Here is a 25,199-nt window from a genome sequence, read left to right on the forward strand (position 1 = left end):
CTAATTCCCACAGGAGCATCAACGTGTAATTCCTAAGTATCTATCCTAATTTCTTAAAAAGTAAAAGCAAAGAGTCAGTCCATGTCCTTTACTTGTTACAGAGGGTTTCTTTGTTTATTTTCATTTCATTGTCTGCCAATCTGGTTGACTAAATTACTAAATTCTACCATGTTGGAAGTGATCTTCAGAAAAATCAGTCTGCCCTTTCTGCATCCCAGAGGTATTCACCACATAATAACAATTTAAAAAGCAAACCAAATATAAATAAAAATAAACCTCCACACTTGAACCTAGTCTTTTTCCTGCTTAGTGAAACATCTGTTTTCTACCCTTTTGAACAGGTAGAAATAAACCCTATAACATCACCTCATCTCCCTAAGTCTGTCTACTTCCTTACAAATTCCATCTGAGACAAAACTGCTGTTCTCCCATTTACCAAGAAGCAAAAATATTCCTGTCGCTTCTTTTACAATAATTCCATAACCTCGAAGAAAATTGAATTTTGGGGAAGAGACTGGTCCTTGCCCTCTCGTAAACATTAGAGGGAGGGGCAATGACTATAAAGAATGTCTGCTAATTGTGGTTGCACTGTAGTTATATTAAGAATTGCGCAATTAATTCTCTCTATCAAATTAAACTGGTAACGGGCCTAGATTAAAAACACAAGTTTGCTTTGCTTGTTTTGCTCAGTTATACAAAGTAATCTTAAATTCAGTTTGCCATCATTATTATGAGTTTACTTTGGAAAAAAAATAGCTTTTTCCTCTTAAGGCAGAATGCCTGTTGAGATGATGAAACCAAGGTCAATGGTGACGGGGCATAACTACTGCTGAGATAAGCACCTGGTTCAGTACAGTGTTTCCCTTAGAAGTTTGAAACACAATCATTTTTTCCTGCTGGGAGAGAACAAGTGAGATACAGGCTTAGAGACAGTGAGGGGTGTGGCCTGCAGCAGGAGACACATCTGACAAGTCAGAACCCACAAGGGTCAGACAGTATCAGAAAAGCATCAGAGATGATGTTTGAAGACAGCAAAGCTTTGTGGACTCTTGAGGCTCCAGTGAAATGTTATAGATGGTGGATGAGCATGATTTTGAGAGTCCATCTCCACTGGCTGGAAGAACATTGGCAGCCAACTCTTGCAAGGTCTTTTGGATTAAGTCAGTAGCCAGAGCTAGCCTCCCGGGTTAGGTACTAATGACAACCAACCACCTGCTGCTGTCCTCATTCAGGACACGAATGCTAATGCTATAGCAGTCATAGCAGCAGCAGCGACAGAGCAGCAAGAGTATGATTCTGACCTGCAGTTCTCGCCCATCAAAGAGCTGTGCCCTGTCTGCTCCCACTGACAGGCAGATAAATACAGCGATCTGCTGGCAAGCATATATTTATGTATATCTGCAGCTCCCTCACACAGACCCACAGAGACTGCATAACAGCTTCTGCTGGTATAACACACACACCCACTAATGGGGTGAGACACATGACTCACAAAAGGGTGAAAAGAAGCATCAATATGCAGGTCTTAACCCCAGTTTGTGGGCAGAAACCTGTCATTCCATTGCAGGCCGACAGGTCTCCTAGTCACACATCTCCTGTTTGATTTTCCAAATACCCTTCCTCTAAATGGTGCTGCTCTGTGTTGTGCAGGCAGACAAGTCTGACAAGCAGAGTCATCAATTTTATATTCCCTATCCCAACTGCTGGGTAAAATTAGGCCTAGAGTGTACCTCGGATTGACTGGCTGGGAAGGAAGGAGAGTCTGGCATTTAGGAGGTATTTTCCACATTATAACTCTGATATCAGGACGAAAGCCTCATACGCGTTGCTCCTGTTCACAATCCATGTATCAGAGAGTCCACAAACATGTACTGGTAGTCTCCTGTTGGACAGACATGCTGCTGAACCCAGAAGATAAAGAGGAAACAAGCCCTGGTCCTACCTCGAAGGTGCTCTGGGTAGGTGAGCAGTGAAAGGCAATCACTCAAATAACCATAACATGAAATGGGGCTCTCGCCTTAAGAGAGGAACAAAGCAATTCATATTTCACACAATTCTTTGTCAACCAGGAAGTTGAATATAGAAAGGATAGAATAGCCAAATTGTTACCCTTCAAAAATATCAGAACGATTCAAAGAAGGGCTGATTTCATGATAGATGATGGTGGGTGATGTAGGCATACAGCAGTAGCCAGTTAATGAAGACTGTTTCTCACAATCAAATCCCAAGAAAACCCTTGTTATCTTTAGGACTATGTAATAACAGAGCTTGGGATGGCTTTGAAATCTCTGCTGGCATACGCTGTCTCCTGAGGTCTCTTTCTGGTGCTGATCTGGTTGAAATGAAGAAGGAAGAGAGAAAACATAGGAGCTGAGTTCAGTCCCTATTGTAGTGGTCAGCGGTTACCTGTATTGTGAACATAGTTAAGAACCTAGAATGAATGAATGAATTCTCCTCCTGAATCCTCCTGTGTACATCACCCTACTACGGTAATGTGAGATCTCTCACAGAGTCTTGCAGATCAGAGACTTTTAAATGGGAACCAGGAGAGTCTGTATGTCTCTGAGTTTATGCTCCAAATGGTTAAACGTCAAGACATTACGTTATTCAGAGAAGCCCTCACCCATTGGAGGTTTAAGTGTCCCTGCCCCATGGGAAGTAATGGACTTCACTGAATCAAGTCAAAAAGCAAAAGGGCTTGTGGGAGTTTGCAGTTAAAGTTACCTAATCCTAGGTAAGACTAGGATTAGGGTTGGTTGGAAGAAACTTGAAAAGTGCTGTTAATGCTTTCGAAATGTTTCTTTTTTAATCTCCACAGTCATGACCGTATTTGAGTCTTGATTGCTTTACATCTGAATTACAGCAATTGCCCTTCAGTTGGCATTTTTGACTAGTTTCAACTTTCTCAATCCACATAATACATTATAGACTGGTTAACTTCTAAAACACTGCTTTCACTATTTTGCTTGCCTCTGTAAAATGTTTTAATTATTCAGCAAGCCCTTAACTATGTTTTAACTGTGTGACAGCCATTGTTTTCATCACCCACAAAGAATAAATCCTGGACTCCACCTGCCTTTGGAAATTCATATCCCAATCTTTACCAACATGGATTTCATTTCTAATTTAACTACTTATGGTATACATCAATTTCATTCCAACTGGCTGACATTTTTCTTCATTTTCCCTACCTCAACTATAACTTCCCATACCTTATGACTAGATGCCATCTTTATTTCTCTCCCCCAAACCCTTTATTCCTTTATTATTCTATGTCCAGCTATTAGATCTACAGCTAAAGTTTTCCTCGATTATGATTCTTCCACACACCACAATGCAGTTTGATAGTACTCATTGTCTTTCTTTATTGCTCATTTTGGTGGATAAAAAAGATTTGTAAGTTCCCTTTAGTTAGTTCCAGGACCTAAGTACTAATATCTCAATAAGACTATAAAAACTAACCTCCTTGTGAGCAGATGTTATGTCTCTGATAATCAGTAATACTATTAATTATAGTGACAATTATTTATTTAATTTAGCATCATACTTGTTTCTAAATTTAAATTGTACCTCTTTTTAAAAACATACTTTTCTCCCTTTTTTCATAAAAATCTAAAAAGAGAGAGTGACAATAGACAGGACAAATAAAAATATATTAACATGTCATGGCAAATGTTCTTTACCAGCTACATGTTGGTGGAAAAGTAATTGCAGTTTTGTCATTATTCAAATTTGTCATTTGATACTGCAATGCATTCTTAAACAAATGTGGTTATATTAGACATCATTTTACTGTATATTTCTCACTTTATTTTTTGCTAATGATTTATTACTTGCTGTTTATTTTATATTTATTTTGGACTATGGAAATGTTGTTAGACAAAAAGCAAATTTGAGTGATTTTCTTATTTGAATTCAAAAAGGGTCACAAAGAGAAGAGACACCTTGTGACATCGACAATGCATTTGGCTCAGGAACTGGCAATGAATGTGCAATGCACTGGTGGTTCAAGTTTTGCAAAGGACACGAGAGCCTTGAAGATGGGGAGCACAGTGGCCAGCCATCAGAAGATGACAATGACCAACTGGGAACAATCATTGAAGCCGATCCTCTGATAACTACCGGAGAAATTGCAGGAGAACTCAACATCGACCACTCTACAGTTATTTGGCATTTGAAGCAAATTGGAAAGGTAAAAAGGCTTGGTGAAGTGGGCGCCTCATGAGCTGACTGAAAATCAGAGCAATCATTGCTTTCAAGTGTGGTCTCTTAATCTATGCAGTAACAATGAACCATTTCTTGACCGGATTGTGATATGCCATAAAAAGTGGATTTCTTTTGAGAACCAGCAATGACCAGCTCAGTGGACGGACCGAGAGGAACCTCCAAAGCATTTCCCAAAGCCAAACTGGCATCAGAAAAAGGTCATGGTGACTGATGAGTGGCCTGCTGCTGGTCTGATCCACTATAGCTTTCTGAATCCTGGTGAAACCACAACATATGAGACGCATGCTCGGCAAAGTGATGAGATGCACTGAAAGTTGCAATGCCTGCAGCTGGTATTGGGCAACAGAAAGGGCCCAGTTCTTCTCCATGGCAACACCCAGCCACACATTGCACAACCAATGCTTCAAAAGTTGAATGAATTGGGCCGTGAAGTTTTGCCTCATCTGCCATATTCACCTGACCTCTCGCCAACCGACTACCAGTTCGTCAAGCTCAACAACTTTTTGTAGGAAAAATGCTTCTACAACCAGAAGGATGCTGAAAATGCTTTCCAAGAGTTTGTCAAATCTGGAAGTACGGATTTTTACCCTATAGGAAGATCAACTTTATTTCTCCTTGGCAACAATGGGTTGATTGTAATGGGTCCTATTTTGATTAATAAGAATGTGTTTGAACGTGGTTATAATGATTTAAAATCAACGGTCCAAAACTGTGATTTCTTTTGCACCCACCTAAATACAATAAAATTGCATTTTGCTGTTAGATCCTCTCTCTTTTACATGTGATACTATTAGATGCACTACTATACTAATGCCAACATTTTCTAGTTAAAATAGACATTAATTAAGTTTTGAATGTTGTTGGCACTAGCCGAGGAATAGAGAAGGTATAGGGCAACTGAGACCAAATTCAGGACATAAGATCTCTAAAATTCATCAAGAAGCTAAGAGATCTTTACCACTGTGGAAGGCAAACAATAGGTATAAAATATAGTCTGTCAAGGTTAATACTGTTTCTTGCAGATAGGGCTTGATATCACTTTTCACTTATTAATTATGCAAAAGTATTTTTCTCAAAACACAAATATAGGAAGGGGTATGTGAATAACATAACGTGAAGTTCAGAATCAAGGCTAGAGACAAAAGCATCAGATTAAAATGCACGTGGATAATGAATCACCTCTAAAGATTAAAGCTCAAATTCCAAACTGAAAGAAAGCATGGGCAGAGGCATAAAGACAAAGTTCCAGGGTGGTGTTCACAGTTCCAGGAAGGAGAGATGAAGCAGACAGGGGGGCAGGCCTGCTGTACTGACTGGGTGTTGGTATTGGGATTTCCTTATCAGGCAAAAAGACAATAATTAAGAGAGTGTGGACTGGAAGACTGGGAACAGTAACTAGGAATAGTGAATAGGATGACGACCTAGAGCCTAGCTAGGACAGGACTGAATCAAGAGGCTGAAAATGGAAGGATATTCAATCTTTGAACATACATTTATTTATTGAGCTGGAATTATCATGGGGAACTGATCAACAGACCTGTAATAGACCAGGCTTGACAAAATTTCCAGTTTAGGCATGAAGAATGTAAGTAATGAGATGAGAGCAACCAGAGTGAATGGGTGATGGGAGTGAGGCCCAACAAAAAAGTGATCTTGTATCAGCTACTCGAAAACCAGTGGTAGGGCTGAATTCAGTCCCAAGCCTAACTCGCCCAAAGCATGGATTCCTTACACGTTCTGCTTTGGTTAATACTAATGTGTAGAAGAGCCCCCAAATGGGCCTTTCTGGGTGGGTGGGGCATGTGTGTATGTATGTGCATGAAGGTTTTTTTTCTAACAGGCATTAACCATGGATCCTGTAGCATAGAAATAAGTGACAGTGAGGAGGACGATAATGGTTATAATGATAACAGCAGCTAGAGAGGAAAATAAATCTATGCTGTTCTACCACCGTCCTCCTCTTCCTTTTCCTCCCTCTTTCTCCTTAACTCACAGATGAAGAAATTGAGGTACTGAGAATTAAACAGTTTTCCTAAGGTCACACAGTTCTAGAACTCAGCAGTCTTCACTTTTAATAATGCTGTTCCACTTCTTAGATTCAGGAAAACCATAGCAGAGTTGCACTACTTCATCTGGGAGCTGGTCTATGTCTACTTAATAAATGTTATCTACATTTGCACAGATAAAAATGATTTGTGTATATTCTTAGCAGAGCAGTAGCCATTATCAGAAGTCTCACAATGGTATATTATGCTGTTTAGGGATATATTGAAAGTAGGTGTAACAGGTTGGCTCTCATAGACTTTAATTTTAATTGTACTACTTAAGCAAAGAAGAAGTATTGTGATAAAGCACTGGGACAATGGGCAGGCTCATCTGGAAGGTAAAAAGCAGTCTCAGCTCACTAAGTGTGGCTTGCTAGCTCTGTCTCCTTTCTCCACAAGGCAACAAGAGAGTTAATAAGATGACTATAAAATACAGTTACCTTATTAAGAGTTATAAATTCCATTATTACTGTGATTTCTGAACCATGATAATTCTGCTGGGATTTCTTATTAAAACAGCATGTAGACAGATTAATTCCCAAGCCTAGGGAAGAGAGTGACCAAATCAAACTTCTGCAGCATAATGACTGAGGAAAGTTAGACTCTAGTGTCCAATTTTGTACTGCCCATTTTTGACAAAGTTGATTGTTTATGTGGGGATATGGACATGAAATTTTCATTATAAACCAAGGATAAATATACTTAATTTTGAATCTCTCCTTATTAGTCAAATGGAGCAAATTCTGAAGCATCATTTAATAAATACTATTTGACAATCTGCAATTTTATATAAATTGATTTTCTTTAGAGTATAAGCCTTCAACTCAAATATGTCTTCCTATTTTCAGTTTGAGTGTATATCAAGATATAATGTCCCTGTAGATACCCAGGGAATCAAGACATTATATAACCTGTAACTTACTGAATACCACGACTACAGTACTATCATTTTCACAAGAAAGCATGAGTCAAGGCAGAGGGGAAAGTTGGGGCTAGAACTTATAGGCTACAAACCCTGCTTTACAGGAAAAGGTAACATTCCCTCCTTTTCTAGCCTCAACACGCTGGAAAATCCTGACCTTAACCCAAGTAGAAAATGTCTTAAAGCAGAAAAGCAGGAACACCTGTACTCTGAACTTGGCTGGGGACTTCTGACCCCTGTTATCATTTGACCTTCAATGAATAATGTAACTGCTTTTAGCCCTTAAGCCTGTATTAGCTGCAAAGGTGACAGATACCTGTCATATTTTAGGACAGCTTATCACCTCAGCCCCTGGAGTGATTGAGTATTTATAGACACAACGATAGAATCATAAAGCACATATGTATAGGCATGAGTCCCCTGGAGGTGGCGATTAGGACTAGGCAGTAATTTTAGCTTGAAGTTCCTATGACTTAAATAGCCACTTGAGCTCTGCACTTGCAGTTTACGATGTCAATAGAACCCCTAAATGAAATTACAGCCTTCTGATACGCAGCAGGATATCCTTTCTTTGCCATGCAATGTACACGGCCAGGAGAAATTGCTCTGTATATGGAGTTTCACTAAAGCAGAATTTATCATAAGGCTGCTCTGCTAAAATATCATTATGCTGTTATTCACTGGATAACACATCTAATGACTCGGGGTGCACTTGATAGCCATGTTTCAGTGAACACAGACGCACGCCCTGATGTGAACTGGGCACTCCAGTGCTTCAAAGCACTATCGATTTCAATTCTACCATAATTTACACCTGGCTTGTTTTGCCAATAGCTTGAACCCATGCTAACACTGGGACATACACATACAAGCATTAGAAAAATCAGAAAGGAACCATACAGCAAAATGCAAGCAACAAACTTTCCAGGATTCTTCCTTTGTAATAATCTTTCTTGATGCTAATTAAATATTCTGCATGACTTTCCCTGTTATGCTTGGGCATTTCCTCCGTCAGCATTATCCTATGGTTGGTAGTGACAGTAATAATGATCTCTTCCATTTGTACAAACTGGGGGTCCTTCTGGGGCAGGATCTGGGTGCCAGTGGGTTCCCCACTATCTAGCACAGTGACTGGCACATAATAGCTGCCCACGAGGATCTCCTCTTTAGCCTCCTGTTCCCTTCTCCATTCTGTAAATGTGCAATAGTCCGAGGAGCTACTCCCTTTTGTCTCCCTTCAGTATACTTTCCTGGAGAAATGTCCAGTCCATGATGACCCGCGATGCCTGTGATTTACAGGACTGCCACACTTCTATATCTCTGTCCCTGAAGTATCTCTGGAATTCCTGACTAAATCCAATTGCCCACCAGACATCAGCCTAGACAATTCCCCAACATCCCTAAATTAAACACATTGAAAAGCAAATTTATCATGTTCCCCTAGTCAACAAACATTGTTCCTCCTCCTCACAGCTTTCTTGCTTAGTTGTCTGAGCAGAAACCTGGGAGCAATCCAGAATGACTTCCCTCGATACCTAGCCCGAAGGTTATTAAATTGTGTCCGTCTTGCCTCTTAGCTCTTGAACATGTCTCTTCCTCTCTGTTTATTCCCACAGTTACTGTCCTATTTCAGGGCTTCATTGTTTCCCGTCTGAACAATTTCAGCTGCTCCTACCTCATTTTCCTGCCTCTACTCTCCCATTCCTACAGTCTACCCTAAACCTTGCTGCTGAGGTGATGTTCTGTACCACAATTTGATCATTAACCTTCTCTACTTAAAACCTTCAAATGGCTCCCTGAATGCAACAAGATGAAGCTAAAACTTCTTTGCCTGGCAACCGAGGTGCAACATGATTGTTCCCTGCCTACATCTATAGCATCATCTCTCCCCATTCGCCTACTAAACACCAGTGATATTTTCCCCCAACTCTGCCCTGCTGTTTTCTATTTAAGTGCTTTTGCCCTTGCTGTCCTCTTTCTGAATGTTCTTCATCCCTCTGACCATCTGGGAAAACCCTTCAAAGTCCAGCATGGGTTTATTAGCTCTTCAGTGAGGCTTCGTCTGACCCCTTACTCCAAGGTACAGTCAAGGAACTCACAATTTTGTGCCACCATGTTTTTTTAAGTATCTTCAGTTCTTATACTTAGCATATTGCATTATCCCAACTTGTTTCCTGATTTGTCTCTCTTTTAGCCAGCAACTTGAGGCCATGTCTTATTCGTCTTGGTATTGTCAGTGACAAAGCCAAGACCTTCACAATAGCTCAGAAGGGTCTATAGGATCGGGCCACAGTTGCCTCCCTTATTTTATCTCCCACCATTCTAATGCTTTTCTATAGCCACAAAGACTTTCTTGTTATCTCCAAAAACTTGTCCAAGGTCTTTGTATTTGAAGGTAGCACTGCTGAAAATGCTTTTGACCAAATATTCACAAAACTTGCTTCTTAACTTTCATTGAAGTCTCTTATTAAATACTGTCCCCTTGGTAAAGCCTTCCCTCTCTACACACTTTAGAACTGCCACCTCTCTTTCTCTTTTTCCTCCTTAAAATTTCTCTATAGCACTTACTATCCACCATGCCACATATTTTACATATGTATTTGTTTATTGTGCGTCTCTCCTGTCTACAAAATAATAAGTACTATAAGAACAAAGACTCATGCTTGTTTTATTTACTACAGGATCCTCCAGCCCCTGGAACAGTAGTACATTGTATGAGCTTCTCAATAAATATTTGTTAGTAGTGAACCAATCCTTAGCCTCTAGAATAATAACCGACCCAGAGTAGGAGGTCCAAGAATGTTTTTTGAATTAATACATAAATGGGTGAATGAATGACTGAAACAAAATGAATGAACTAAACTAAATGAATGAATTAAATGCATGTTTAATGAATGTAATGAGGAAACAGTCTTTGTAATCTGATCCACATAGCAACACTGGTAAGTAAGTTGAATGGGTACTATTATCCTCATTCAATAAGCGAAATAGATGAGTCCCAGAAAGGTTAGAGCTAAAATTAAGGGTGCTTAGAGAATTTCAGGTTTGCTACTCTTTTTCATTTCACTTATGAATGGTTCAGACAATTCTTTGCACTCGGTTCATGATGTACCTCTAACATTTATTACACTATTTTGGTTCCTCTTGACTAGAAAGGCAATTAGCAGGAGGTGCAAGGTGTTAATACTTTTTTTTATGACAATCTGTGTCTTTCCATATTAGGTGTTTTTCATAAAATAGATCCTTTTCTTTCATTTTCAAAAGTGGATTAGGCACTCATACAATTTTGCCCCCCAGAGTAGTTTGTACATGGCTACCCAAGAGGACATCATATTACAAATCCTGCCAGAATGAACTGAAAGGTGAGTGTGGCAATGATAGCTTGAAGATGAACAGGTTGTTTGGTGCCAAGTTTGTGCTAATGGGGATGTCTTCTATGTGTTAACACCCAAAGGAGAACAAATTCAATAACAAAACATTTCAGTTTTTGGCTTGTCTCTGGAGAGTTAACTTTGCATTGTTCAAGGGTTAATTATCCATTATGTGAATCACTTCTCTTTCTCCCTCTGGCTGCTTATATCTAGGAATTCAGTTTACTAGACAGTGAGTAGGCAAAATAAAAAGAGATGAAAAGGAAATTCTGTTTATATATATTTGAAGCTTTAGGAAAAAAAATTCAGTTTAGGAGATAGAATTAGATCTAGTTGGCGATTGCCCCATTGACCGTCGATAACAGATGAGATTAAAGGGCATTTTATACAATATTTTGGTTTTTAAAAAATTATCACAGATTAAGGTCAGTTTGAAGTATATGCAGTTATTTTTGTCAGCAGGGCACCCTGGAGGGTATACTGGAAGGGGATGTAGCAAATGACTTTAAAGGTGGGCTCAACCTGATCCCCTCGCCTCTGAAGAAGCCCGTGTACTGCAGCTTGATGAAGGAAGCAGTGCTAAGCAACTCCACCAATCTCTCCACTCATCAATGAGGAACGACTGCAGTAGGCTATTTTCAGTTATTATTTACCTCAAACAGGACGTTTAATAAGTGCTTGTTAAGACAGAGCAAATGATTTGGCTGCCTGTCCTCTTGCCCTGCTCTCTATTGCGCTGTCTGTCTGCCCCACCCCTCCCCTGTCTAATTCACAAGGCATTCCTAGCCAGTTCTCATGCCTTACCACATGTGACATCAGCCTGAGCTCTTTAGATGCTGAGTTTCAGGAAAGGAAGAACCACTGACAAGCTGCAAGCAAGTATTGACAGGCTGGAGAGGCCCCTAGATGGTATGATAAATTCTAGATAACTTCGGTAGTTTGTAAACTGCATGAGCTGGCCAGGCTGGGTGTCTGGTGGTCACTCTCATGAAGTCCCAGACCCTATGTCCCATCAGAAATTACCCAAGCAGAGTGCAGATTAAATGACTGGAGATGCTGTCAGCTAGTTGGAAGATCTAATATGAAGGCAGAAGCTATTCATTTGTTTTCTGGACATGTTTCTTTCATTGTGATAAGACATATTCACTTTGAATACACTGACACGTAGATAACCATTCATTGATTCATTGCCTATTCTTTGGTCCTCTACTCAGACTGAGGCAATCTGACGTTGGTTAAGAGAACAATAAATAGAGAAACATAAAAATACAATACCTGCCCTTTAACTGCTTGCAGTTTCATTCATACCAAAACTTTCACTCAAAGCAATATATATACCTGTAAGTACAAAATGAAAAAGATAGATTTTTAAAATGCTACCAATGTCAGATCACTTTTAGTTTAGGTTATCATGGAAGGCTTCAAGGAAAAAGTGTGACTTGACAAAGATGTGTGACTTAGAAAGGTATCTGGAAAATTATAGTTGCTGATGCTGATATGTAAATACAGCATCGAAAGATTTAGAATACAAATAAATACCTGAGAACTAGAATAAACTGGATCATTTGTATATGTATTCATTCTTACAAAATAAAGTGAAATTCATCAAATCTCTATTTTAAAATATCAATTTAATTTCTTCTTAATTTTAAACTACTTTATATATATAGCAATGAATATTTTGAAGTTGTGTATAATAAAATTTAGAACAATAGGCCAGGCATGATGGCTCATGCCTGTAATTCTAGCACTTGGTAGGTCAAAGTGGGAGCATCACTTGAAGTCAGGAATTTGACACTGGCTTAAGCAACACAGACATACCCTGTCTGCACAAAAGAAAAAAAAAACTTAGCCAGGTGTGGCAGTGTACACTTGTACTCCCAGTTACTTGGGAGGCTGAGGCAGGGGGATTGACTTTGTGTGTGTGTGTAATATATAAAACAAGCTATCCAATAATGAGATACAAGGCATTAACTCTTTCTTTTTAAGTTTTTAAAGTATGTATCATTTTTTTCATATTTTTTCCCTGTTATCTGGGACAGTTTAGTTGATTATAATGGTCATAATTATAATTTAGAAATCAAAATTTTTCCAACATTTACTTTATCTGCTACTTATTATCTTTCATTTAAATCAATGTGATTTATGTGAAAAGAAAGCAAAGAGAATCAGGTAACGTATAAGAAGAAATTCTTATATCTTTTAGGACATAGCAGCATGAACAACAAACATGTATCTTTCTTTGGGAATCTCATAATTACCAAAAAAGCATTTCTATACAATTAAGAGAGAATAATTTCTTGTTAGGGCAATCATAATTCTAGTATTTAGCAATTTCATTTGTGCACAGTTGTGATTGCCTATTTAAACAAATATAACATATAAGAACTGCTTACATTTAAAATGTGTATTCAAGAAAATATACATTTTACGACATGCATCCTCATTAATTTAATGAAATTAAAATTTCCTGGTGAGCATTGAAAAATTGAGTTATCGACAGTACACCATTCAGGCGTATAATCAAGGTATTGAGAAAATTAGGTAATAATAATATAACCATTTAAGCACGAAGAAATCCATCACTGTTTTGCTTTTGTGTCAAAGATATACTAATAAAATTCTAACTTCTTATATTCTTCAAATTAGCCATGGAATTCTTCCACAGACACATGGAACTCCAGATCTTAGCAACTATAAAGAAAATCTCTCTGGCAGATTATATTTTTAAAAATGTCATCTCTTGGGACATACTTGTAGATATTTGTGTTTACTTATTCTCTGCTTAAAGTGGCTTATAAAATTTTATATACAGTCATAGATTTCAATAACTAAATGTTTCTAGAATGTTAGAGATCTACCATCTTGCCTCCAGTGAAGTCCTAATAGACACCCCTACCAGAGATTAGGAGACGATTCTCCTGGGAATCTGTATAGTTGGCATGTTAACTGACAAAGTCACAACTTCCTACATAAGTCTTGGTGGTAATGGCCTGTGAGTTAGTTACATTTTTTATACCATATTTAAAAAATTTTAATACTATTTCCCATTCAGCTTCTTTCTTTAGAAAATGAAAGAACTAATGGAAAACACCTAAGAAACACTATATACAAATGCTACAGTCATAACTAACATGGCCTAATTAAAATAAGCAAATTTTGCTAATTCTACAACATTAAATTTTTAGCATACTGGCCCAAATAAAACTCTGAGACTGTTCCTTATCACAGTGACTGGGAGGAATCTGATGTGCCTCACAAACTATAGGAATGATGACAGGAAGCTGACTCTTTGTCCGAGAGGTCACTGACAAACCCTGATAAGGCTACAGCAGAGGTCAGTCTCTGTAGGGAATGTGGGGTATATGAGCTTGTGTGAATTCTACGGTTAAGAATCTGAATCACTCAAAGTATAAACAAAATTCCCAAGCTAAGTATCAATGCAGTATGTGAGATCTCTGTACCAACTTAGACAAGAGGACACACGATAGGCACATGGAATCCACATCTGGTTAAATGTAAAATCAACTATTGCTAAAGCATTTTCAACGTTTAGGAGAAATCTACTTGGCAACGTGTTAATAGCAAGGACAACTAAAACAATAAATAGCATCTCTTTCCAAATATTTAAGAACGTCAAGTAAGTGCCCCTTAGGCTGGGTTGTGGTTCTTGGAAGTTTTAGCCTATGAGAACCATATTGGGGACATCAAAGACTCCCCCCCCTTCCAAAAAGCAATTCACTTCAGATGCTGCCACACAGTCAAATGCTTTTATGGCTACCATGTTTTTTTGGTTTTTGGTTTTTTGTTTTTTCCACTCTTCATATTTTGGAACATGTCAGATTCTTGAAATTAGAAAGATGGTGAAAAAGTACAGTACGATTAAATACCTCTGAAAAGAAACTAAGTAGGAACCCGACGGTAAAGAACAAAGATGCATTCCAACCGAAATTACACTTCTAGGGCGAGTGTGAGCTATTAAGATGGACATAGAAGGCACATTTTGGTTCCACAAGCTGGTCTGTGGACTCCTCTGCTTGTCTCACAACAGACAGGATGCCACCACCCCCACTCCATTCCTCTGACAACATCCCAGGTCATACACATCACAGTCTCTTATATCGAGGACAATACTATATTTGGGTTTAATACTGTGAGGACAGTCATCTAGTTGTCTTGTGTCAGAATGATAAATTTCCCTGGAACAAAATAAGGACTCTCATTGCATTCTTTTGCTTCATACTATGAATGCACAAGAATAAAGAGGGGTATGTGTCCAATAATACTTTTCAGAGGTAGGGTGGGGGGGTTCCTAACATTTAAAAGCAACCAGTTCTTAGCAAAGTGATCTTTAGAAGAATAGTATTAACAATATTCATTTGCTCTACATCCACTATATTCTGTAAGTACTCTGAGTATAACATAAATGCTCAGAACAGAGATGTATGAAAAGTTGATAGAGGAGGAAAACTCCAAAGGAACGATTAATCCCACTTTCACTTCTCCCTCCTACCATGCTGAATACTACCTCCCAGCCCCCACCCACTCACTCACCTTCCTCCTCCCCCAAGCATGTTTGCTTGGCGTGCCAAGGCTGGCATCCTTGGGTGGCAGCACGAAACCTATGCTGGCTGCTGAGCGTAGCCTCAAGGCTCTTCCATTGTCCATAGAGTGCTCTCTGCTGTGCACACTAAAAACCTTCATCATTCCATTTGATTGTTTGCTAGTTTTTTTTAAATTATATTATTTTCTTTTTAAAAACACCCTTTATTTCCTGCCTGTCTCTGAGATATCAGGAATAGAATCTTTGACACATCAAATTCTGGAACCTCACCACTCACCAGGACTGTGGTTCCTGATCCAACGAGTGACGACTGAGAATCAGCACACAGTCTCTTGAGAGTGTCCAGGCCTGGCTGTTAAGCTCCCTGCTCTGATTAGCTTGTCGAGTTCCCAGTGTTCCAGAGTGCTGAAGCACAGAAATTAGGGAGGGGAGGTGGAAGGAAAATCACTGGAGCCTCTTACGATCTAACTTCCACTAACTGAGAGGAAATGTCTTATAAATAAACAACAGCAAGAGAAACAAAAAAAAAAAACCCATCCCGTCCTGCCAGAGGAATGTACATTATTGTCTCCCGACGGAAAACTTTACACCACACCAGAATGCAGCCATGTCTCCTGAAACTACCTTCCTCAAAACAGAAAGAAAAAGAGAATCAAAAAGAAAAGGAGAATAATAAAAAAAAAAAAAAAAGGAGAGAGAGTTTTTTTCATCCTCTTGAATTCTGTTGGGAAGTTCATGTGAGTTCCCAGTAGACAAACTAAACTAAGCAGTTTCAACAGTGTCACTGTTCCAGGATTTTGTGCGGAGGCTGCTTATTAGCAAAAGTTCATTTCTGCCCAGATCATTGCTGTTCCATCCAGACCTTTTCAGAAGGGAAGTTCAGGGAGGGGGAGGGTGCAATTGTGGAAGAGAGGAAGAGGAGAGGACAAAGGAAAACTCCTGATGAACCCAAATGCCCTGGCCACGGCCATGATAAAGCGAGCCCCCTCCCACCACCCGGCTGCTGCTTGTTGAGGACTTGGTGATGCAGTGTGTTTAATCTACTTACTCTTTCTGCTCTGGAGGCTGAGGTTCCTACATTTCCAGCTCATGCTGGACTGTACCGTAAGCAACAAGTGAAATGAGTTCAGTGATCTCATTCTAGTCCTTCGACTCCTGTCCACATCACTAAGCGACTGCACAGCTTGGCACAGGCCAGGATGAGTCAGCAGTCTCTGGTCATGAGAGGCCAGGCCTGGAATAGCAGGGGGGTTTAGGTCAGGAGCAGAACGAAGCAGAAAGGCAGTCTAGATGGCAGGGCTCGGTTTTGCAATATGCAGGGATACTGTAGGTCAGAATGAAAAAGCCCCATCAGCTCTGGGGTGAAGACTGTGTGATTGCAGAAAAAGAAGAGTCAAGGCAAAAACAGCTGCCTATCAAACAGAGCAACAACAAAGTAGAGTAGCAGTCAGAAAAAGAGGGCCCTGGGTAGAGCCCTGGAGGATAAAAGATGCTCATTATACTTTCTGGAATACCTCTTCTTCTATGTGCTCTGCAAACAGTGGTTTCCTAGATGTGCCCCAGGTATTTTGGGATTGTTTTCCCAATTTGGTTAAGAAGCAAAACAAAGCAAAACACTGCAGTTAAATAGCAAGAGAAGCCTCATATTTAGTATTAATGTAATTATGAGTAGGACCTTCAAATCTCAGAGGCCTTAGATAGCCTTCATGAAATAGTTAAAGAGAAGCACTTCTTAAACTGAGCTTGGGTGAGAGTACAGAAGAGCTAAGAACAAGTTAAATGATGAAATGTAGGGGACATGTGACAATTTATCCATATTACTACTTAGTGGGCTCAGCATGGACCTCTATGAGGAATTGTTGCCTCCCACCAATAGGATTTTCAAACATCTCTCTTGTGCAGTAGTATTGTAATCTAGCAGGAGGAGAGGGGAAATTAAACAGGGAAAACCGGGTTCAACATATGAGTAGAAAATAGCTTGGTGATAGACATTTTGTTTCCAAGGAGGCAAATTGCCCTATATGTCAACTGACAAAGAAACAGACTAGAGGAGAATACTGAGGAGACAGAATTATTAGCAAACAGTGATGAGAGCCCTGAAATAAGGAAGAAAGCGGCCTCTAGTCAGATGGGGTGGAGCAGAATGTCATGGAAAACTGAGTAAGAGCAATAGATTTGGGAAACAGTACTCAAAGAGTTCTTTAAAGTCCTCTGAAGAGGAATACTAAGGACTTACTATATATTCCTAATTGTTTTTCCTTAGAGATGCAGAGATGCATGAGAACTCAACCAAATCAGTGAGAAAAAACATGGAACTCCATTAAATAGTGGGAAAAGGACATGAACAAAATAGACAAATGGTCAACAAACATATGAAAAAATGCTCACCATTACTAATTATCAGGGAAATGCAAATCAAAACCACAATGAAAAACCATCTTACCTCCCTCAGAATGGCCATAACAAAAAAGTAAAAGGATAGTAGATGTTGACTCAGATACAATGAAAAGAAAACACTGTTGTTTGGAATGCAAATTAGCATAGCCTCTGTGGAAAGCAGGCTGGAGATTCCTTCAAGAATTAAGAGTCCAGCAATCTCACTAGTAGATATCCACTCAAGGGAAAAAAATCGTAATATTGAAAAGACACCTGCCCTTATATATCTATTGCAGTACAATTCACAATTGTAAAGATATGGAACTGACCTAAATGCCCCCAAACTGATGAGTGGACAAAGAAAATGTATATATACACCATGCAATACTACACAGTAAAAAAAAAAAAAAATACAGAAAAGAATGAAATAAGTTCTTTTGTGGCAAGTTGGATGGAATGGAAGCCATTACCCTAAATGAAGTATCTCAGGAATGGAAAAAACAATACTGTATGTTCTCATTTATAAGTGGGAACTAAACTAAACCAGTGTGCAGGGTCATACAGGGTGGTATAATGCAACATTTCCCACCTTTATTGACACTAGGGACCAGTTTCATGGAAGACAATTTTTCTATGGACTGGGAGTGGGGGTGGGGTGTTTCAGGATGATTTAAGCACATGACACTTACCTCAGATCATCAGGCGTTAGATTCTCACAACCTAGATCCCCTACATGTGCAGTTTACATTATCAGAGTTCGTGTTCCTAGGAGAATCTAATGCCCCTGCTGATGTGACAAGAGGTGGAGCTCAGGGGGTGATGCAAGCACTGGGGTGGTAAACAGAGATGAAGCTGTGCTCTCTGCCCACTTCTGACCTCCTGCTGTGTGGTCCAGTTCCTAACAGTCTGTGGACCAGAACTGGTCTGCTGCCCAGGGATTGAGAACAGCAGGTTTAATGAACACTGGAGAGTCAGATGGTGAGAGGAGGTTGGGAGGTAGGTGAGGGATGAAAAATTACCTATTTAGTTACATGTATACTATTAATAGTAGGGTGATGAGTGCACTAAAACTTCTGATTTCACCACAGTGTAATTGATCCTTGTAACAAAAAACCACTTGTATCCCAATGAAATAGAAAAAAGAAAATGTAAAACACATTTTAGTGAGTTTTCATTCTAAGGTTTTTTAAATCATCTCAACACATTTTTTTAAATATATACCTCATCTCATTTACTTATTATGTTAAGACATTTATACTCTATACTAATAGATCCAACATCTACCCTTGCATTATGCACCATAGGTGTGGTCCCATCATTCACCATCCCTTGATCTGACCTCTCCACTCCCCTCCTATTCCCCTCTACTCCCTCCTTCATCTTGGGCTGTACTTGTGGTGATCTATTCTTCATATGACAGTGATTGTAAATTGGTTTCAAAATAGTATGAGTGATTGTAAATTGGTTTCAAAATAATACAAAAAATATCCACACATTGGATATTTTTTCTTCCATTCTTGAGATACTTTACTAAGTATCATATAAAGCTCATCCATATAAACGTAAAAGAGGTAAAGTATCCTTTTTTAAGGCTACATAATATTCCATGGTATACGTATACCACAATTTCTTAATCCATTCATGGGTGGATGGGCACTTGGGCTTCTTCCATGACTTGGCTATTATTAATTGAGCTGCAATGAACAATCTGGTGCAAAAATATCTTTGTTATAAAGTGATTTTTGGTCTTTTGGATATACACCTAGTAGAGGAATTGCAGGATCAAACAGCAGGTCTACTTTTAGATCCCTGAGTATTCTCCATACTTCTTTCCAAAAGGGACATATTAGCTTGCACTCCCACCAGTAGTGCAGAAGTGTTCCCTTTTCTCCACATCCATGCCAACATCTGTAGTTTTGGGATTTTGTTATGTGAGCCACTCTTACAGGAGTTAGATGATATCTTAAAGTGGTCTTGATTTGCATTTCTCTGATGATTAAGGATGATGAGCATTTTTTTCATGTATCTGTAGGCCATGTGCCTATCAAAAGAAGCTCTGTTCAAGTCCCTTGCCCACAATGAAATGGGATCACTTGTTCTTTTCTTATTAATAAGTTTGAGTTCTCTGTGGATTCTGGTTATCAAACCTTTGTCAGAAGCATAACCTGCAGATATCCTCTCCCATTCTGAGGGCAGTCTGCTTGCTTTACTTACTGTGTTCTTCAATATATTTTTTAAGTGTTTAACTTGGGCAATCAAACCTTATAGCCTCAGTTTCCTTCTCTTTGAGATGGAAGTAATATTATCATCCCCAGTGAATTACTGTAAGGAATGAACAATGTTTGTCAATCCTTATCACAGCAGTATCTGTCATGCAGTGAACACAAGAAATTGCTGTTATTATTATTTACCATATCATCTTTATAAATACCCAGGGAAGGAATCCCTGCTGGTATTCTTACATTGGACCGAGTGGAATCAATAAAATCAGTTCAGTAACACTTCTTACAATGTTGCATTAAAACGCTTACACTTATTTCTGCCTGGGTATGTTAAACATTATACTTGAACACGGAGGATGTTGAAAATCTATTATGTGAAAACCTTGATTTGGGGTATCTATGTTGTCAAAGCAACTTGGAGCCTAACAGTGTCCAGTAACTAGAGACCTAAAAAAGAAAAGAGGAATTTTTAGAAGCTTCTCCAAAAGCAACAGGATAAAAGTACTATTGGTCTTAACCGCATGATGACGGTTTTTTACCAAAGGGGAAAACATAGTCCACTTGATCATCACAGCCTAATTGATTAATTGTGGGTCTGACCATCTGGCTGATGAATGCTGACACCCAGCAGTGATTTCTGTGCAACACAAATCCGGATATGCTCTCCCCGTGCCTCCCACAATAATGGCAACTCTGAACTTAAGGTTAGTTTATTCAGGCCTCTTGGCTCAATCTCTTCATGGAACAGTGGTTGTGGCAGGGAATATTTTATGAGACCTGGTCAGGAATTATCTTCTCTGATTTCAGTTACCAGCTCCTTTCCAACTCCACTCCTACTCATTCTGGAACCCTCTCTTGTATAGAATCACTTTTCATGCAAAGCATTCCATCTGTAGTTTTCATCATATTGTCTGATGCTCTCATTTCTGGTTGCTCTATTCTGAAAAAATATTTGACTGGACTAAAAAATCCATATGCCTATTTCTCAGGGCATCCTATTGGCATCCTTATATCTTTGCTACTAGTTTACTTTAAATTACTCTGTGCTTCTAAATAAAAAAAAAAAATCATTTCACCTAATTTATGAGCCTGATTAAAAGTCCCACATATAGCTCATGTTCTCCATGAGGTTAAGGAATACAAGGATTAATAGAAGATAATTCTTACATCTTAAACCTATTTTTAATCTCCAGTTAGGATGGTCTTATGGAGAGGATTTCCCTACTAGGACTCTGGATCACTGCTAGAAAAAGAAAGTCAGTCTCATGTAAATAACAAGGATCAACAGCGATGCCACCCACAAACCACTCCATACTCGGAGATAACCTGCACGTGGAGAATGCTCCAAGTAATTCAAAACTCCCTACATAAATGTGAACCCTGGGGTATTACAACCAAATTATTTTACTTTATTTTGTGGGAAGAAGCAGGGGATTAAACTGACAAAAAAATGTCTGACCAAGGAGTCACAACAAAGAATCATCCATTTCCTTTTTCCTTTTCCCAGGCTGATTTCCATCTCTTAAATTCATTCTCCCCACAGACACTGAATTCTTCTATACTCCAGGCTGAGTTAGTGTTAATTTTCAGGCAATAGCATGCTGAACTATAGAGTTCTGGGCTGAGAGTTGGGAAATGTTTTTGGCCTGACTGTCAGTAAACAACTATGTGTCTTGGGCAAGTCAAGTCCCTTAACTCCCCACGTCTCAGTCTCTTCATTGAAAAATGATAGGTTGGACGGCATGAACTTCATAGACTCTGCCAACACTAAGAGTCTATGGTTCTATACCTCATCCCCCCCAACGCCCCGCCCCTGACATTAACTACTCAGCAACTCTGCTTACAGTAATTTCTCTGCTCTCAGTTACAAATGGAAAAATATCTCCTTCATTTACTACTTGGTATTTTGTGTTTGTAATCTTTCTTTTTTTGATGCTAGGTATTTTGAGTATTAAACACTAAGATATCCAAATAGATGCTTTAAATTTGAAGACATTTAAGGAGAATAACTTTCCCACATAGAACAGTTAGCATAGCTGGGTATGGCGGAAGCCAGCCATCCAAAAGTGGAGCAAAGGGGCCAATTGACAGTGGGAGGAAGCCATTCATAATAAGAGTCTCCAGACTCTTCAATTTAGATAAAACTAAACTGTTACCGACTTCCAACTACTTTTCCAATCATTCCCAGACACCATCACAGACACTTAGGACTACAAATCTGAGGACCAGCACTGGCAGTGATGCAGATCTTATTCCACCTCCACCATCCATTGCCAAGTAGGATTTAGGATGGCATAGTAATAAGAGCCAAGAGGACAATCTGTCATTTATTTTCCTCCAAACTTTTTGAAATTTCCCATTTGGGTTCTGTTTCCCAGTTTTAATTTGGTAACTGCCATTTTTCAGCATTTCTTTTAACAGGTTACTAATAATTTCTGATACAGGATCTCATATTTCATTTTGTGCTGCTAGAACTGCTGTTAATATTTCATCTGCCTTCAATTCAGCTCTGAATTAAGGCTGCTGGGTTTCTGATACACTGTTAACACTTTGGTTCTGGGGATTGGATCACCAGTGTTCATTTAGATTGTCCATATTTTGTTATGTAAAAGTAATAGGTTGGCTGGCCTCAAAATATCTCAGTGCATGCTATACATCCTGGGGATACTTCAGAATTTCTTTCTCTGGATCTTTGATGAAAAACAACAATAACAAGTATTCTGGGCTTGTTCTCACAGGCAAATTGCCATTTGCTTCAGTGACAGTGTTCTGGGAGCAGAGTGAAATGGTGAAGAGTCAGGGCTCACAGGTGGATGTACCATCAAATTTTGGCTCTGAAATCGATTACAGAGACCATCTTAGGTCACTCCTTATAGTCTCAAACCAATTGTGTGTGGGGAATTAGGGACATGAGAAAATAAACGGTCCTGACCCTCCCATTGGTATGTAACTGTTTTAAACTTCCCCATCCTCTCTTTTTCCATTTGTAAAATAGGGAGAAAAATAGTATCTATTTCTACTGCTATGAAGATTCAATAAATTAATGCAAAGTGCTGAAGACTTTCTACAGTCTCAATAAATGGTGGCTATCATTATAAACCTAGCATTAATAATCTACAAATTCACATTATAGTGTTAATTATTTTTTAACATCTTTTCAAGATAAAGAAACTTGAGTACAAATCATTGAGTTCAAGCTTTTGTTGTTTGCTTTAATATAGCTTACATTAAAAAAAAACTCTCAGAGAAATCAAATAAAGTATTTTAAAATTGATCTTTAAATGTAATGTACAGTTAGAATAATACATAACATCATATTGTTATGCCATTTTCAAGCCAGCAGCACATTCTCAAAAGTTTTTGTTCATCTCATATCCAGTTCTAGATAAGGTACCTTGTACCAGTATGCATCTGTTCTATAAAAAGATGATTTACCATATTTACTTTTCCCTATGCTCAAAGAATAGAGATTATTTTAATAATCTTTGGGTATGTGTCAGTTGGGGTCCATCAGGAGACAGAAACCATACAGGCAGCAAAGTTTAGTTTAAAGAATTATTGATAATAACAGGAGATTGAAATAATGGGGCAGTAGCTCACAAGTAAAGAACACTCTAAGTAATATAGTAACAAATATAAGGTATGACCGCAACTTTGAGGGCCAAGATATCATGCCCAAGGAGCAGTCCTCTCCACTTCTGAGACTGAGATCTAGACCATGTAAGATACAAGACCATCTAGACCATCTCCTCTAACCCTGGACCGGGATCTAGACTTTTTTGGACAGGACATAGCCATAACTCATTGAATGGCAGTTGCTGGGGAGCTGGCTCAGCAGAACTTACTGGAAATCTATACTCTAAGGTACCAGTGAAAGCTACTAACAGGGAGGGATCTCATCTGCAGCACTCTGCTATAAAGCACCTGATGTGTGCATGTGCCTGTGTGTGTATGTGTGTGCACATATTATGTGTGGTGTGTACTGGGGGAAGCTGCTAGGCACCAGGGCAGTGTGCTTGCTGTGGGAACTAGATGCTGGGGAAGCTGCTTGTGCTGGCAGCAGCTAGGCTCCAGAGGAACCATGCCAAGGAGGAGCTTGACAAAGGAGGGAACCAGGAAGGAAACCCATTCTTTCTGTAATCTCTCTGTACCCTCTGATGACAAAACGCCCTCATAATAGCTGGCAAAGGAAAAATAAGTTATGGACCCAGATACATTTTTGTAAAGCAGGTAAGGAAGGGTAAATTTGGATCTTGGAGGCAATACATTGGTAACCGATACATTATTTGCTCACACACTTAAAAAAATAACTAATTTTGGAGATTATAATCCAGACTTCTTGACTTATCACACTGTTGCTCACCTTTACTAGTAAATCAACTCTCTTTGAATAGTTATATAAATACTATCAGAATTAAGAAAAATAAGAGGCTAGTAAATAAAAGCCTATAAAAGAATCTTTAAAAAGTTACAGCACTAGTATTTGTACAATAACCTTTCCCCCTAAGTGCTGCTCACATATGTTTTAATTAAATGTTTATAATTTACTTAAGAAAAAGATGTACAGAAATACTAAGCCACTGACCTAAATTTATGCATCAGTGATCCCAGTCCAGAATTTCAACTAAGTGGATAATCAGGACAGTCATTAAAAACAACCCAAAGCTTTGAGAGAGGTCAAAATCGCCTCAGTTATCATTTTCATCTCTCTCTCCTTTTTCTTTTTAATTGATTCTGGAATCCATATCTGCTTGTCCCATGACATTTTCTTTTGGAGGGGTGGAGGCAGTGTTAGCCATAAGTTACTATTTTTCTGAAAAATATATCATCTATTCAGTACATATTTAGGGGTGATTTCTTCCTATGACTCTCGTACTATATTGTTTTATGCTCAGTATTAAATAGAGAAGCATCAGTAAATGACTAACGTGGTAAACGGTGATCATTGCTACAACTGGTTTTACATATAGTGGGAAGGTGTATTCTAAAACACCTCTCCTACTTTTGCCTGATTCCTGCAAGAAGAGGACAGAAACTTTTATTCTATAATTAGAGGTAGTATTTAAAAACACAACCCCCTGACATTAGACAAGGGTTGTGGTTGTGGCATTTGCGAACACAAAAACCAATCAGGTGAGGAGAGGCCTACGCAGAGCAGACTCTAGTGAGGCTAGACCACAGAACACCTGTCTCACTACTCATCAGTTTTTCTCCGTGCCTGGTCATAAATAGTACTATCTTTTCTCACTATTATGAAAGGGACCTTCCTATTTCCTCACAGTTGTGTTTTCTAATAACCATTGCTATTATCCAAAGCAAGTCTTGTTGACTATCTCACAACCATATTGTAGGCATCTATGCCAGCTGTAGGCGATCCTGAGGATTTCCTTTTGTTTGTGATATGTGTGAGCACTGAGGATAAACTTAATGACCCTAAGTTTAGTCCCCCCCCCTCCAACACACATACACCTC

At 38.9% G+C, this 25,199-nt stretch overlaps 1 protein-coding gene and 1 pseudogene across 10 annotated transcripts in view; one reads left to right on the plus strand and one right to left on the minus strand.

The window, feature by feature from the left end:
* Positions 1 to 25,199, minus strand: part of ZBTB20 (zinc finger and BTB domain containing 20) — an 838,943-nt gene that overhangs the window by 296,090 nt on the left and 517,654 nt on the right. For 2 of the 10 annotated variants that reach the window (XM_053565347.1, XM_053565349.1), the window contains exon 3: positions 11,841 to 11,903. The exons of 5 other annotated variants lie outside the window; for them this stretch is intronic. The gene's annotated coding sequence lies outside the window, so the exon portion shown is untranslated. Of the gene's footprint in view, positions 1 to 11,840; positions 11,904 to 15,406; positions 15,767 to 16,177; positions 16,285 to 25,199 lie in introns of those variants that run through there. 3 more of the 10 variants (XM_053565352.1, XM_053565350.1, XM_053565353.1) reach the window with 3 other exon arrangements.
* Positions 1,896 to 4,917, plus strand: LOC128567451 (histone-lysine N-methyltransferase SETMAR-like; annotated as a pseudogene).

This window comes from Nycticebus coucang, chromosome 16 (assembly GCF_027406575.1).
Source record: "Nycticebus coucang isolate mNycCou1 chromosome 16, mNycCou1.pri, whole genome shotgun sequence".
Taxonomy (NCBI): Eukaryota; Metazoa; Chordata; class Mammalia; order Primates; family Lorisidae; genus Nycticebus; species Nycticebus coucang.